Raw genomic sequence first — 15,589 nt, forward strand, 5'->3', positions numbered from 1 at the left:
TTACCTAATGATTTGAAGTACCGTTCACTCAATTTCATTTGGGGTTGAAAATGGTGACGTTCCAAATCTATCGTTCCTCCTCCAATTCTTCTGTAAGATTGACTACTACTTTCTGCTGATTACGTGTAAGACACTCCACCGTGAGTTTTACCTAAATTACCTCATAATGATCTCAAAACCTGTCCCTCCTAGGCCCTCAGCATATACTGGGGAAGCTAAAGTGCATGCCTCAACCACTATATCTTCTCTCTCTCTCTCTCTCTCTCTCTCTCTCTCTCTCTCTCTCTCTCTCTCTCTCTCTCTGTTTCACTCTCTCTCTTCCTCTTGTTTGCTCCTGGGCATTCCCCAAGCTCAGAGACAGGACTCACTTCTCACCACCTTCTCGCCTGGCATGTTTACCATCACTGAACTGCTGCCTCTTTTTCCACCGGCCACTGCCAGCTGGGCTAATCTTCCCCTGCCCGCCTGTGCCAGTCTCCTTGTTTACATCATTATCACTGCCCTCAGATTGGCCTCAGCGTCCTGGCCCCTTCAGCCATGTGTTCACTCTCCTGCCCCTGCTGAGGTCTGGGTCCCACACCCAGGCTAAGATCAGGAGGAAAAGACCTACGTTTGTTCAGCTTGGAGAACAAGGTTGATGCCGGGATGGACGATGACTTTATTTTTCCAAACATGGGTTTACATACAGTTTTGTGTTTCTGTGTCTAGAAGAAGAAAGGGACACAAATCATAACAGGAAGGATTTCATGAGATACAAGGAGAAATCTCTCCCATCACACAGATTGTTAGAAACTAAATGCTGAAGATGCTGAAGGCGCCTATGGAAACTGTAGTCGTTGGGTTTTGGTTTGCTTTTTATTTTTCCCTGAAGGGAACGGCAGCTTGGTATAAATAAAAAGGCTTTGAGTCAGACAACACTTCTTGCCATGGTTTTCCCACCTAATAACTGACATTGAACTAAATACCTTACTCCATCGAGCCTCTGTCCTGATCTGCGAAATAATTAGGACCTCCCATACAGGGATTTGCAAGGATCAGCCATAACTCAGTAAGCTGCAGCCATTGCTATTACCTTCTTTCCTCCAAACAGAGCTTTTAGAATATATCGTTATTAGTGTGATGGAAGAGAATCCCTGACTTAAGGCAGGGAATGCGCTGAGCATCTTCCAAAATCTAGATGACCTTCCCATCTGATTTCCCTAAGGTGTGTTTTTCACAACTACTAGCAGATATGGGGGTGATCTTGTCTCATCTTATATGTAAGAACACTGGCAGGTATTTCCATAACAGACTCAAAGACTTCCCCGAAAAAACACAAACAAATAAACGAATTGCAATGGAAGACAGAACTAAGAGTCCCTCGTGTTTAATGCCCTATCCTTGACCCACACAGAGCCCCAGGCTGCCACAGCCTTTATTAGCACAAGATGGAAGCCAGCACCACGTGCTGTTCCATCTGGTCACCGGTCACCAGTTAGACCCAGGAGAATCTGATCCGAGTGCTCCCACCCATTAACTGCACGGCCCTGGGCAAGGCTTTTTGCCTCACCATGTCCCAGTTTTCTCATTCTCTAGGTGGAAAAATAAAATTGACCTGGCAGAGTATTACGTCGCCTCATTAGTTAACAGCACACTCTGAAACTGGATTAATACCAGGAAGATCTGTTCCTACCATTGGGTTAATGCTGGTCATTGTGGTGATTCCTCCTTCAGCTCAAGCACACATTCACACAAGAGACCTGTTTCCTTTCTGGCTACTACGATACCCCAGCAGGTATCAGGTAGAGTTCTCTGAGGCAAAGAGCTTTTTAGCAAAGAGGTTCTCAGCCCAGGCAGTATAGTGAGAAAATATAGGCTTTGGGGTCAGCCAACTCTGTGGTGAAACTCTCACTCTGTCTCTTAACTGAGCAGTATAACATTGGGCAACTTAGATAATCTCTCTGGACCTCAGTTTTTCCATCTGTAAAATGGAACTGACGGTAATTTTTTCTTAACCTCATAAGATTGCTATGAGAATAACACAAGGTAATGCATGTACATGAGCTAATGGCCAGGGTTTGGCAGTGGTGAATGGCTCAATAACTGTTTACTCTATTATTAATTTGGGGTCAAGTCGGGAAGCTATAACTATCCCCCATCCCCACTGCTCCAGGGCTGGCATGTGCAAACAGGCCTTGCTGAGAATGATGTTCGCCAGCCACACACTTCAGAGGATGATCTGTTGGAGCCTGCCTTGGAGTGCAAAGGCTTCCAGAAGCCCCTTTGCTTCCTTGATAAGCGGAGACAATTCTGAAATAGGGAAGGAGTGTGACTTTTGGCTTATATCTAGGGGGGCCTCGGGTAATGGGTCTTGCTCAGCCCAGACCCTCAGCTGTAATCCTCAGGGCAACCCATAGGGGGAAAGCCAAGCGACTGCAGGAGAAAAGACTTTGAACAAAGGAGAAGATCAGGGTAGGGACTGAGGCAGGGCTGCCTGTCCTCCATTTTCTATATGGAACTTCCAGCTTTGTCTGTGAGCCCCAACCTCCCCTTGTATAGTGGGTCCTGGCTGCCCAAGCCCCTCACAGCCCCTCAGTGAAGCAGCAAAAAAAGAACTGCTGGGTGCCCCCCATGTACCAGGCTCAGGTGACACAGTGGACAAGACAGGTATGCCCCCTATGCTCATGGACCCTCCAGGCTTTGCGGGAAGACGAATATTAAACAAAGTATTATAAATACTTGACTACAAGATCATGAGTGTGCAAAGCACTGTGAGGTGGAAGGGTGGGGAATGGAGTCTATGAGGGAGGGCCCACCTCATCTGGGAAGTCAGGGAAACCCGCCCGGAAGAAGTGCTCAGGCGGAGACCTGAAGGGTAGCAGAAGTCAGCCAGGTGGGAAAAGCAGGTGAGATGGGCCCTGCGTGCACCGCTCCTCAGCCCTGGCAGCCCAGTTCTCTTTATGCCGAAGTCACACCAGAAAACGGCAGTACTGGTGCACTGCGACGCCTGCCGTACCCGGATGCCAGCCCTGCTCCCTGAGGTCCTCTGGGGAAAAGCCTTTCTGGTTTCTGGTGACCAAAGCAGTCTCAGTAATTAACTGTGCTGCTCGGCTGGCTTCCTTGATTCAGCGTTTCTCCAATGAGAGGTTAAGCTTTACATCATCATTTTGCCCAATTAATCCTGGCGGCAGGTGAGCCACTCAAGAGACCCAACCCTGCCCGGGTGAAAGAGGGAGCCGCTCAGGCTGAACCTCAGACATTTTAGCACAAACTCTTCAGCTCTGGGAGCCAGAAGCAGGGATAATTGATATCTAAGGCCACTGGGGCCTTTAACACTCTCTCTCCCTCCCCCCTCTCCCTCCCTTCTTCCCTCCCTCCCTCCTTCTCTCAGAATTCAGCAAGAAGGAAAAACAGGAGATGCAAAATAAAATAGAAGGGCAAGAGAAACAGAAAAGAGGCGTGCCATTAAGGAATATCCATGCCCCACATGTTTATACTGCCCTCCTTGTCCCCAAATGCTGCCCTGTACACAGGAATATTAAGGAATATTCCTTAATATTCCTTGGGCCTGTGGTCAGCCTTGTAAGGCCTCAGCTGCCTCATCTTGAAATGGGAAAATAGCCCCTTTCACAGAGACCTGTTAGGAAATTGAATGAGATACTCATACACGGAAGGATTTCTTAATCTCAGCACTGTTGACATTGCAGCCAGGATAATCCTTTGTTGTGGGGGGCTGGCCTGTGCATTGTGGGGTATTTAGGAGCCTCCCTGGCCTCTGCCCACTAGGTGCCAGTAGCACCCACCACTCAGTTGTGATAACAAAAATTGTCTCGAGACATTGTCAAACGTCCCCACCGGGTCCAAAATGGCCCCAGTTGGGAACCATTGATGTGCAGGATATAGCAAGGGCCTGGCATATAGTAAATGCAGAATAAATGGTAGCTAACATGAGGCCTGGGCAAGGCAAATGCCCTTTCTGAATAGCCACAGCAGAACCTTCTTTCCAAATACATGCCAAGAATATAAGGGCTTTGCAGAAACATGGAACTTTGCAAAGGTGGGACAGGTAGACTTGCCAGTACCGTCACTGGAAATGTGCAAACAGTGACTAATGTGCCCCTGGCTGGAGACGTTGAAGGGATCTGTATGTTGACTAGATTGTTGGCACAGGTCCACTTTCCATTCTCAGCTTGAAAGGAAAGGAGCCAATTTTATGGCGTGCATAGCAGGTGCCAGACCCAGTGCCAGGGTCTTACATACATCCAGCCTCTGTGAGTATGTGAACAGATGTTGTTATTTCCATTTCAGATAGAGGAGGTGAGGCTCAGAGAAGCTAAGTAACTAGCTCAGTTCCTCAGCAAGTACATTTCAGGGTTTGGGTCAGAACCTAGGTCTGTCTTCCAAACCCATGCTCTTTCCCTACCCAAGCAGCGGGAGTGGGGCTTCTCACGTGCTGACTTAGTTGTCCACAGTGAGCATTTAGGAGCGATTCTGGGGCAGCAGCCAGGCTCAGTGGGAAGAGCCATGGGATTGATTAGCAATGTCTGTCATGGGCCCAGGAGTAGGAAGTGGAGGTACCCGTGCCCTGTTTGCCACCCATGTACAGGCCCATAATCCAAGATTCAGTGACTCTCTATCATCCTAGTTGTCATCGTCTGGGGCCTACACTGGGCTAGGGATATACCTGGGTTTATTTAGCAAATAACCTACTACGCTGTATGCTTTCTCAGGGTGTGAGTTGCAAATCTCCATAGAGTTTCTCCATACGGGTTTCTCACAAAAGAGAAACAGAGAGCACGAAAGATACACATTCTTAACAAATTGTTCCCATGGAAAAGCAGAATATGGGCCCCTATCACAACCCTTTGTTAATGCTTCAGGAATTTTATTTTTGGTGAGCAACAATGTTCTCCAAAAAGAAAAGGGAGATTTTTAAGGAAATGGGCCATTTTATTTTTCCATAGAAAAAAAATGTTTATTGTATATCAAACCACAAGCTTTGGGAGATACAACATCCATCCTTCTCCTTCTGTTCCCAACTCCAGAACAATCAAGCACTGGTGGAAAATTGCACAACTAGATACATAACAAAACCTGCTTACATAGGCAGAGAACATTGCAAACACCAGTTTGTCTGTTTCCAGACACTTTGGCCCGGGAAAGCGTGCTTTCTCATGGCTGAGACTGGGGCAACTCTGAGGACACAGAGGGCAGAGTCAAAAATGCGAACAAATCATTCCCACTGGCCGCGTTCAGCGCAAGCTGCCCAGCTGAGCTCTTGCACCTTTCCCAGCTGCCGTGGCCTTGACCTGAGCCAGCAGTGGTGAAAGAAGACCCGCTGCCTTCCTGGTCCTCTTCACAAACATGGCATGCCTACCACGTGCCCATCATCCATGTAGTCAGTAAAGATTTACTGAGTCCCTACAAGTATTTACTACCTGATCCTGTAAGGACAGAGTAACAGTTGCCCCCTGACCCCTCCAGGGTTAATCCCAGCTGAGCCTGGCATGGAGAAATGTTTAATAAATGTTAGTTGGATGTGTAAGTGAAGAAGCGAGTGAAACCCAGTGAATATGTGTGTGCCAATTTACATGTGTCCATAAACATAAGAGACTGAATAATGTATGAATTGATGAATAAGTGATTGAGAGATTTGATGAAAGAAAGAAGACATAAATGAGTATACAAATGAGAGAATTCTTATAAGAATGAGGAATTGAATAAGGAAATAAGTATGTATGTGATTTACAGGGTGGATGAGTGAGTAAATGCTCCCTATGGAGTCTCTACAAATGTCACATAATAGGGATAACGGGTGTCACCACCAAGCTCTGCTCATCTCATCATTTTGCCTTGCTTGCTCACGCCCTCCCTGCCGGCTGTGGGGATTTTGAGCTTAATCAATTCCTTCCCTTGCTAAGGGTGTGCCCATGCTTTAGTGCTTTAGCATCTGGGGCTTCTGTCCAAAGGACAAAAACACCTGCACCCCTGGGCTTGAAGCCAGGTAGCCATGCCTCTGAGACTGTGGCCTCCCATATTTGAAAAATATATGCTTTCAGCTGATGTGTCCTCAGCCCCGTCCCCTCCATGTGCTACAGGTAAACAGGACCCACTTCTAAAGCTGAGTGCCCCATAAAGTCACACTTTCCAGGTGCAAGGGATGGGTAACGTGGTTTTTGGATGAAGTTCATGGCCAAGGTCATCCTAGCCAGAATCAAAAACACCCTATCTAAGGCAAGTCCCTCCAGTTATTGTTTCCTTTATAGTGTATATTTGATTAGTCTGTTTCCTTGCTTTTTGTTTTGTGTGTAATTGTTTTAACTGCTCCCTCACTAGAATATAAGCTCCATGAGGACAGAGGCAGACACATGGAAATCTCAATAAACATTTGTTAAAAAGTTAGTGAAACAGGGCTCCGGATGGCTCAGTTGGTTAGAGCGCGAGCTCTCAACAACAAGGTTGCCAGTTCAATTCCCGCATGGGATGGTGGGCTGTGCCCCCTGCAACTAAAGATTGAAAATGGCAACTGGACTTGGAGCTGAGCCGCACCCTCCACAACTAGATCGAAGAACAACAACTTGGAGCTGATGGGCCCTGGAGAAACACACTGTTCCCCAATATTCCCCAATAAAAAATAAAAAATAGTGAAACATAATCTGGAAAACACATCAAGTAAACCAACCACTTGAACTAGCTGCCAGGACCTGATCCCCTCTCCCAGAGATGGCCCTGACCTGACTCTGCCTCCAGCTCCCACACGTGACCTTCAGCACATCATTTCCCCTCTTTGAAGCTCAAGGGACTAAATTAGACTGTTTTCAAGGACCCTTCTAGCTCTCACATTTAAGGGTTCTAAAGTCACAGGAAGGGACCTTCAGATTTTTCCAGATTCATATAGTCAATACGAACCTGAGTCCCCTGTCTATTGCATCAGAGACAGCCATTTTATCTGGCCTGTGCTGGGGTAAAGTGACACTGAATGTGGTGACTTCTCAGGTTTGACTAACGGCCATCTGAGTATCATATGCGACTATCCAAATGCTGTTGTTCCTCTCCCTCAGGCTCTGCCAAACTTCTGCACAGTGCTCAAACCCAGCCTGACGCCCTGCTGCTATGCCTTATGAAAGCCATCAAAGTGTGTCATAAAACCCCCATGACAAAAACGACTGGGAAATAAATCTTTTCTCAGACATCTTTGCAGGGTTCCCAGAAACTGTGCAACCTCTTCCTGACTCAGCCCAGCAAATGGGGTACAGAGAGCTAAAGAGGGCTTGTCTGAGCACCCTCCAGCCCTTACAGCGAGCACCACCTCATCCTACCTCCAAAATGCACACCGTGGGGAGCTCTGAGAGGGCCGGCTCTGATGTCAGGATGTTTAGGGTGGATTCCCAGCTCTGCTTACTTCCTGGCTGTATGGTCTTGGGCAGATTACTATAGTATGTTTTTGCCTTGACTTTCTCATCTGTAAAACAGGAACAGTGATGATAATAGTCTTTAGCCCTTTGGTTTCTTGTGAAAATTATATGAGGTCATAAAATGCTTAGGAACGGGTGGCCCCTAGCAAGTGTTCTGTAAGTACTAACTCGTGTGGTTGTTGTGATTTCCAAAATTTGTTTTGGCTTTCCCCATCTTATCTCAGTGACGTGATAAACTCTCTAAGGGCAAGGACTATGCCTTCTTTTCAACCCCATCCTCATACAGCCCCACTAGGGCTTGGAACACTCAGAACACGTGTCAATTGGAGGGCATCAGACTTTCCCAAATAGTTACTCTCCAGATGTTAGAGGAGGTCTGCCAGTCAAAATCCATGGGCACATAGTCTTTTGAGAAAAATGACACCCATGTTTGAGGGAAACCATTGGTTGGGAAAAGAGGCTGAGTTAGGGAACATCAAAGAAAGGCAAAGAACAAAAAGTAAAACTTCCACCCAAAATACACCTCGATTGTTTGGTATAAACTTCTTGATACCAGCAGAAGAGAGAATTGGGAGGACAGAGTCCTCACGTCTGTCCCAGATGGTTTAGACAATGACCTGAAAGCAGACTCAACGAACATTTATTGAGAGCTTAGGTGTTGTTCTAAAGGCTGGGGATGCAAGTAATACATTTTTAGTTGTTCTAACAAGGGACAAAATTAGGGATCCCCTCCTTCTTAATGCAAGTTTTCCACATTTTCGTTCCTTTTTAGCACAATGAGATGAAAATATCATGATACCGGGATACAGATTGTCTGAAAGGTTTTACTTTCCCTTTAGTTCCTATCAGACGCAGTGCCCTGAAAGGTGAGAGGCATCAATTGTGCAGACGGCCTGAGGCACCAAGCTCGTGTTTGTCACTCAGTGAAGGGAGAAGACAGCAGAGGCCTTACTCCAAGGGCAATCAAACCTTTTCAGGCACCACAGGCTGGGCCCTCTGGGCAGGGATGGTGGCCTTTAGTGGCAGCCAATCAAAACTATGTAACTAGTAAGGGACAAGTGTCTCCTATTTCTGCAGAATTTTACAAGTCCAGAGAATGTGCTACCCACAGGGGGCTTAAGCACTGGCTTTGGAAATGTCACATGTCCTTTTCACTCACTGTAGATCTGTGAGCCTGTCTCTAGAAGGGACACCCAGATCTTGGTAGACTTTGCAGCCATGTCCTATCAATCCCATGAGAAGGAAATATTGTCACACAACCAACTGCGTCAAGGGTCTCAGCCTGTGTGCGGTGTTTTCCCAAGGGTCTCCTGTAATAATAATCTAGAGGAGGAAGGCAGGCTTAACCAATAAAGAGGGTCCAGGCATTGTTTCAGAGTACCATGAGGGCTCCAGATCCTATGGTTGCTAAGATGGTAAATCCTTCATTTATTGAGGGGATAATTAAACTCAAAGGGACCAAATACAGCTGCTTTGATAATGTGGTGGGATGGTGAGCACTAATCTTTTTTCTCTTTTTAAAAATGTATATTGTGGTTGCTGTGATACCCTTCGAGACATTTCAAAAATAACAAGAGACAACAAATACATAGCAACTTTCTGAAAATGCCAAGTGAACTTGACATTGTCAAATGATTTCTGGACTCACTAAATTCTTCAGAAGAGTTCTTTTTTTCATCTACTTTCCTTTTAGTCCTACTTTAATTTGCTTCTCCAGCTATCTGCCCCAAAGTGAGACCCATAGACCAATCAAAATTGACGAGGCCTTAGAGAAAAACCTATTGAAACTTACCTAAACCAGATGAAGGAATTTAGGACAAGGTAGATTAAATACCATGCCCAGAGTTACATGGTAGAAGAACAAAGCAGAGAGCCATGCCCAGAAAAATTTGAATTCAGAACCCAGGTTCCTCACAATGATGCTATATTGTCTCTTGATTGGTTTCGGTCTGCGGTTTTCTGCGTCCAACTCTCCCTGTGGGTCCACTTTCCTTAGTTCAGAAAATGACTTTCAGTCCCACTCTCTCCACCATAAAATGCTACTTTCTAAGGACATAAGGTCATGTAGTCTGTATCAGCGGTGCGTAGAGCATGGAAATTTCTAGATGTGCAGAGACTGCTCAGCTTTGGGATGCTTCCGTCTAGAAACGGAAGGGAAGGCCCACGGATAGGGAGGACAGAAGGTTTCTCACACAGCCTGCACTGTCTTGGTGAGCAGTGGCCTTGGTCACCAATTCCCAGGACCTAGCTCGCTCATCAGTACCTAGTAGATGTGTAACAAGTATCTTCTATGAATAAAAGCCATGAGGACAGCAGACTTAAGAGGCACTTTGCTTGTTTAAATTTTATGGCCTCTACTGAGGCCTAGTGAGAGGAGTTAATTATAATTATGGCCAGTTACTTCTTCAAGTGGACTGTTAGGACTAGGAAGGCAAGGGTTATAATTAAGGTTTGGGTTATTTCAGAAACCACTAATAGTACTCGTGCCCTCAGACTCTGCTTTGGTGCTAAAATCCTGCCTTGAAGGCAGCAGGCCATTTGGGCTCAGGAAAGCATGATGTAGAAAATGGGACGGGGAATGACAGGGCTGGGGACGCTTGTGCCCAATCAAAGGACTCAGCTTAGGGAAGAAGATTTTTGTCTCAGTGGTTTCCTGTGAGGGTTGCATCTTCTGCTTTTTCCCAAGACACCAAAGCAGAGCACAGCTGTGGAGAGTACTAGGCCTCATCCTTTGCTGGAGGCCTCAGGATACATGAGAATAGCCCAATCTAGTGTCAGGGAAGAGACTCCTGAATACATGTCCCCCACACACATGGGGTCAGTCACCCATCACTGGGTCTTACCCAAAGGGAACTGGGCTATTGTCGCTGGCCCTTGTGTCCTAGAAAATGAATCTTTCCTTCCTAAATCCAGTCCCCTGAGAAAGTCCGATTGCCTACCTCATCTCCTCACACATCTGTCTGCCTTGTATGTCTCCCATCTCACAACAGTAACAGTGGTAACTGTTTACTGGGCACGTCATACGAGCCAGACATTGTGCCAACTGCTTTGCATGCATGTTCTGATTGAATTTTCACAAGAATCCTCTGAGACAGTTATTATAATTGCTGCCTTTTATAGATGAGGAAATTAAGGCTCGGAGGAATTAAGTGTGAGCGTCACACAGCCAGTAGATTACAGTGCCAAAACTCAAACCCAGTTCACATGGCCCCGAAAGTCCATTCCCTTGGCCATAGCTGCATAGTGTCTCAAGGAGTTGCAGAAATCCACTTAATTAGTGACTGCCCACAAGGGGTTCTTCTTGAGTAAAACAAGACTCTTGTTGTAGAAGACTCTTGAGTAAAACAAGAAACAAATGGGACTCTGGGTGCTCTGACAGTATGGGGGCCCATATTAGCTGGGGTTTTCCAAGCCTCCAAGCAGGTATTTCAAGCACCACCTTCTCTCTCCCAACAAAGGCCATCAGGCAAATAAATCAATCAGCAATTTATCTTCAGCAAACAGGGTTTATGAAAAAAAAATTTCATATCTGGTAAACAGCTCTTGGAAACCCCTCAGAATACTATCATAACTATTAAAGACATTGAATCAATAATTTAAAATTTTGCCACAAGAAAAAAAAAAAAGAAAAAACAGACACAGACAGGTTTACAGGAGAATTCTCTCACACTTTCAAGGAGGGGGCGCTTCCACTTTTTACATACTCTTCCGAAGACTGGAAGAAAGAAAACATTCCCAACTCATTCATGAGGTTAAGATATTCTTAATGTCAAAACCAGGAAAAAACAACATAAGATAGGAAAATCTGAGTTCTACTTCACTCACAAACATAGATGCAAAAACCCTCAAGTGTGTAAAGTGTATATTAGCAAAGCAAACCCAGGTTTGCTTGGAAAGACTGGTTTGACATTACAAAACTGATTGGTGTAATTTGTCACCTTAATAAAGGAGAAAAACCATGTGATCTTTTCAATGGATATAGAAAAAAATGATAAAATTGTGTATCCATTCATTATATATATTTTTAAATCTTAGCAAACTAGAAATAAAAGAGAACTTCCTTAACATGATAAATGAAATCTATGTAAAATCGACAGCGAACATCATACTTAATGATGAACTATTGACAGTGTTCCTTATAAGATTCAGAAGAGAACGGAATGCCTGTTACGTTTCTGCTCTCGTCCCGCAGTGCCTGGCTAGGACAGTAAGGCAGGCAAAAGAAATAAAAGATTAGACAAACAAATGAGAAACAGAATCTCATAGACACAGACAATAGTTTAGTGGTTACCAGAGGGTAAGGGGGTTGGGGGGTGGGAGACGAGGGTAAGGGGGATCAAATATATGGTGATGGAAGGAGAACTGACTCTGGGTGGTGGACACACAATGGGATTTATAGATGATGTAATACAGAATTGTACACCTGAAATCTATGTAATTTTGCTGACAATTGTCACCCCAGTAAATTTAAAATATAAATTTTAAAAAAAAGAAATAAAAGATTAAATATTTGAAAGGAAGAAACATAGTTGTCATTAACTGCAGATGATGTTGTCTATATGATGAACTCAAAAGAATCTAGAACAACGTGTTAGGAATCAATGAGCTTAGCATGGTTGTTGGATACAAGTCAATACAAGAACTTTAATTGTATTTCTGTACTTTAAAAACAAAACAAATAGTTAGAAAAATCATTTTTTAAAAAATACCATTTATAACAGCAACTAAATTATTTAAATCCTTGGGACTAAATGCTACAAAATACATGCATGCCCTTTATGGAGAAAATTTACAAAATGTTATTAGAAGACATTAAAGAAGACCTAAAATAAATGAAGAATTATGTCATGCTCTTGAATAGCTTCAAGATGTTGAATCTCCCCCAAATGTATCTATAAGTTCAAATCCCAGTGGGTTGTTTGTTTGTTTGGAACTCAAAGGGAGACTCAAAAATTTAAATGGAAGAACAAAAAGCCAACAGCCCAGATACTTCTAAAGAAGGTAATAGAATTTGGTTGGGGTAAGGAGTAGAATCTGCCCTATCAGATACCTGATTTTATTTATAAAGCTATAACATTAAGATGGCATGGTTTTAGCATAGGGATTCCATTAAACCAACAGAACACACTGGAGAACCCAGAAATAGACACAACATGGAGACTTGATTTACAACAGCGTGGGCTTTGCAGATTAGAAAGAAAGGTTGAACTAGGGTGCTGGGTTAATTGGGTATCCATGTGGAAAAAGATGAAATTGGATCCCTTCCTTGTCAAAAGTCAATTCCAGGTGGATTAAAGACTTAAATGTGAAAGGCAAAACTATAAACCTTTTAGAAGATAATACAGAAGTACGTCTTTATGATATCGAAATTAAAAAAAAAATTTTGTGTTCAAGATTTTTTTTAAGTGTAAACCATAAGAGAATATATTGTAAATTTGACTATTAAAAATAAGAACTTCAGTTCATCAAAAGACACCACAGAGTGAAAATACAAACTACAGCTAATTCATATCCAAAATATTAGAACTTAAGAAAATAATAAATAACCCAGTAGATGGGGAAAATAGACAAAAGACATGAACAGGCATTTCATATAAGAAACAAGAATGGCCCATAAACATTTGAAAAGAAACTCAAGCTCTTTAGTACTCAGAGAAATTCATTGGAAACCAAAATGAGATATCATTTCATACCCACCATAGGCAGGTATTAGAAAGCTGGGCTACCACGTGCTGGCGAGATGGTGGAAGTGTAAATTGTTACAGCCACACTGGGAAAAAGTTTGTTGTTACCTAATAAAACTGAGCAGGCTCAGACCCTATGGGCCATCAATTCCATTCTAAGTGTACATCCTGGAAAAACTCTTGGACGCGTGCTCAGGGGACATAAACAAGAATGCCCATAGCAACCTTGTTCAGAAGCCCAATTTGAAAACCGCCCAGATGACACATAAATGATAGAATGGTCACATGGTGGTTTATGCATGCCATGAAATATGAGACAGCAGTGAAAGGTAGCCACAAATACACGCAAAAACTTAGTGTTGAGCACAAGATGCAAGTCATAGAAGAATATACGCAACGTGAATCCGTTCATACTGTGCTCAAAAACTAGCCAACCTAAACAGCATATTGTTTAGGAATGTATTCCAAGGTGCTAAAAATTACACAGAAAGGCACTGGAACGATTAACACAAATCTCAGTATTGTAGCTGCCTGTGGGGGGGCGGTGTGTGGAGAAGGAGGGGAGATCTAATTATAGAGGACTATGCAGCGGGCCTCGAAGCACAATATTCAATTTCTCTTTCTTCAGTTGGGTGCTGTGTATACAAGTGTTAATTTTATCACTCTTCTTTAAATGATACATAAAATTATATACATTTATTTGTAGTCGTAATGTATTTATCATTCAAATTTTTAATTACAAAGGAAGGAACAGAGCAGGAGTGGGGGATGGGGCGCGTGCAGAAGTCTGGAGTGACAGAAACAGTGTGCCCTGCTCAGAGCTGGGAAAGACCCAGCCGCTGAGGGGAAAGGAAGTGGAGGAAGATGAGGCTGGAGAGGAAAGCAGGAGCCAGATCACAAGCTTTGATGACTACCTGAGAGACGTAAATTTAGTAGTGTTCACAACGCTCTACAGTGTTATCCCTGCTGGCCTATCAAAAGATTATTTTTTGAGGTGGACCTACAACCACCTGCTGCTGGCTCATAAACGAGTTCTTTTTCAGACAGTGTTTTACTCTGGGGGCAGATGAATAGCGCTAGGTGGCCGCTCCCTGCCCATGCAAAGCAGGGAGGGTTTGCAGGCCGGGCTGGCTCTGAGACCGGCGTAGATGGAGGAGGAAGGAGAGAGGTCTGACAGAAGGGGCTCTGACTCTCTTGGGACTTCTGCTCTGCCAGGAGCAGCAGAAGACAAACCAACAAGAAGAACTAATATTCCACTTGCCATCAGAGCTATGCAAGGGCTACCTGACGGGGACAGCGGTCATGAGAGACATCACATATCCAGGAGCATAAAAACAGAACATTGAATTTGGCTGGGTGGTGTTTTTGTCTGGGATGCGCAAACATGCCTCGTACACGTAACGTCTTTCGTCACTCTGAGATCTAGAAATAAAAGTGTTAGCCTTAGTTTCCTACAGAGAGGGCTCCCAGCCTAAGGAAGGTCCTTGTGTCTGGTGTCAATGTGACCACCCGTCGCTGGCTACCTCCAGATAGTCATGTAATCTTTCTTAGTTTCCTCATCTGTAAAAAATGGGCATAAAGACCATGAGACCTGTGTATAATAAGTTATCTTTAGAATCATAGCATGTGACAGTGAAATACCTCTTGGTCATCAAGGCCAGCCTCTCCCTCGCGCAGAACACCTTGAACTTCCCCCAGCCCCACGTGCACCATGCTTATATAAGTATGGATTTAAATGACTTCCCTAGTATACGTAGTGAGTTCCACACGGGGAAGGAGCCCTCTGTGTTTTGTTTATTGCATTCACCCCAGTGCCTAGGGCCAGATAAGGTCCACGCAATGCAATGGCTGCACATGGCTCTTAAGTCTCTCAATCTATAGAGGGGAAGGAGTTTTTAACTTTATAAAGATAGATGGCCAGCCCCAGATTATCCATAGTGGTGGAACAGAAACTACCAAGTAATACCTAATTTTCTCTCTCTAAAGTGCAGCCCTTCTCCCAACCCTGAGGGGACACCCTGTAGGTTCCAGGCCCTTGTTAGCTCCTGGGAATACACCAACATGTGGGACCACAACAGGCTCCTGTGGAGTAGTTTACATTCTGCTGAGAAAGACAGTCACCCCATGGCCACCAAGGTACTGAAAGGCATGCGCCCTGGAGGAGAGAGCTGCGTGCCACAGAGGGGCCAGGAGGAGGGCAGCAAACTCACATTTTTGAAAAGCTGGGATATTTTCCTCCCAAAGACGAGTAGGGTTGCTTGTTCCCATCCCCTCTCACATCCTTGGGTCCTGCTCTCAGTCCAAGACCTTGCAGGGCTGTTGCATAAAAGGAGGTGACCTGTCTACCCCATCCTGTGCAGCAGCTAATCTCTCTGCAGATCAAAATAAGTAATATTTATTGAGTACTTATAAAGTGCTAAACAATTTACAAGGATTGTGTTATTCAATCTGATAGCAACACTATGAGAGAGATACCATTATTGCCCCACTGTACAGGTGAGGAAAGGGAGG

The 15,589-nt window shown here is 44.4% G+C and overlaps 1 protein-coding gene and 1 long non-coding RNA gene across 3 annotated transcripts in view; one reads left to right on the plus strand and one right to left on the minus strand.

Annotated features, from left to right (window-relative positions):
- Window positions 1-15,589, plus strand: part of SH3RF2 (SH3 domain containing ring finger 2) — a 113,034-nt gene that overhangs the window by 61,701 nt on the left and 35,744 nt on the right. The gene's annotated exons all lie outside the window — the stretch shown is intronic.
- LOC141567287 (uncharacterized) overlaps window positions 1-15,589 on the minus strand; it is a 49,681-nt gene that overhangs the window by 2,507 nt on the left and 31,585 nt on the right. For both annotated transcript variants that reach the window (XR_016021357.1, XR_012489813.2), the window contains one exon: window positions 611-704. This is a non-coding gene — a long non-coding RNA (uncharacterized LOC141567287). The remainder of the gene's footprint in view (window positions 1-610; window positions 705-15,589) is intronic.

The sequence above is a fragment of the Rhinolophus sinicus genome, chromosome 5, assembly GCF_057876585.1.
Source record: "Rhinolophus sinicus isolate RSI-liver-muscle chromosome 5, RSI-T2T, whole genome shotgun sequence".
Classification (NCBI taxonomy): Eukaryota; Metazoa; Chordata; class Mammalia; order Chiroptera; family Rhinolophidae; genus Rhinolophus; species Rhinolophus sinicus.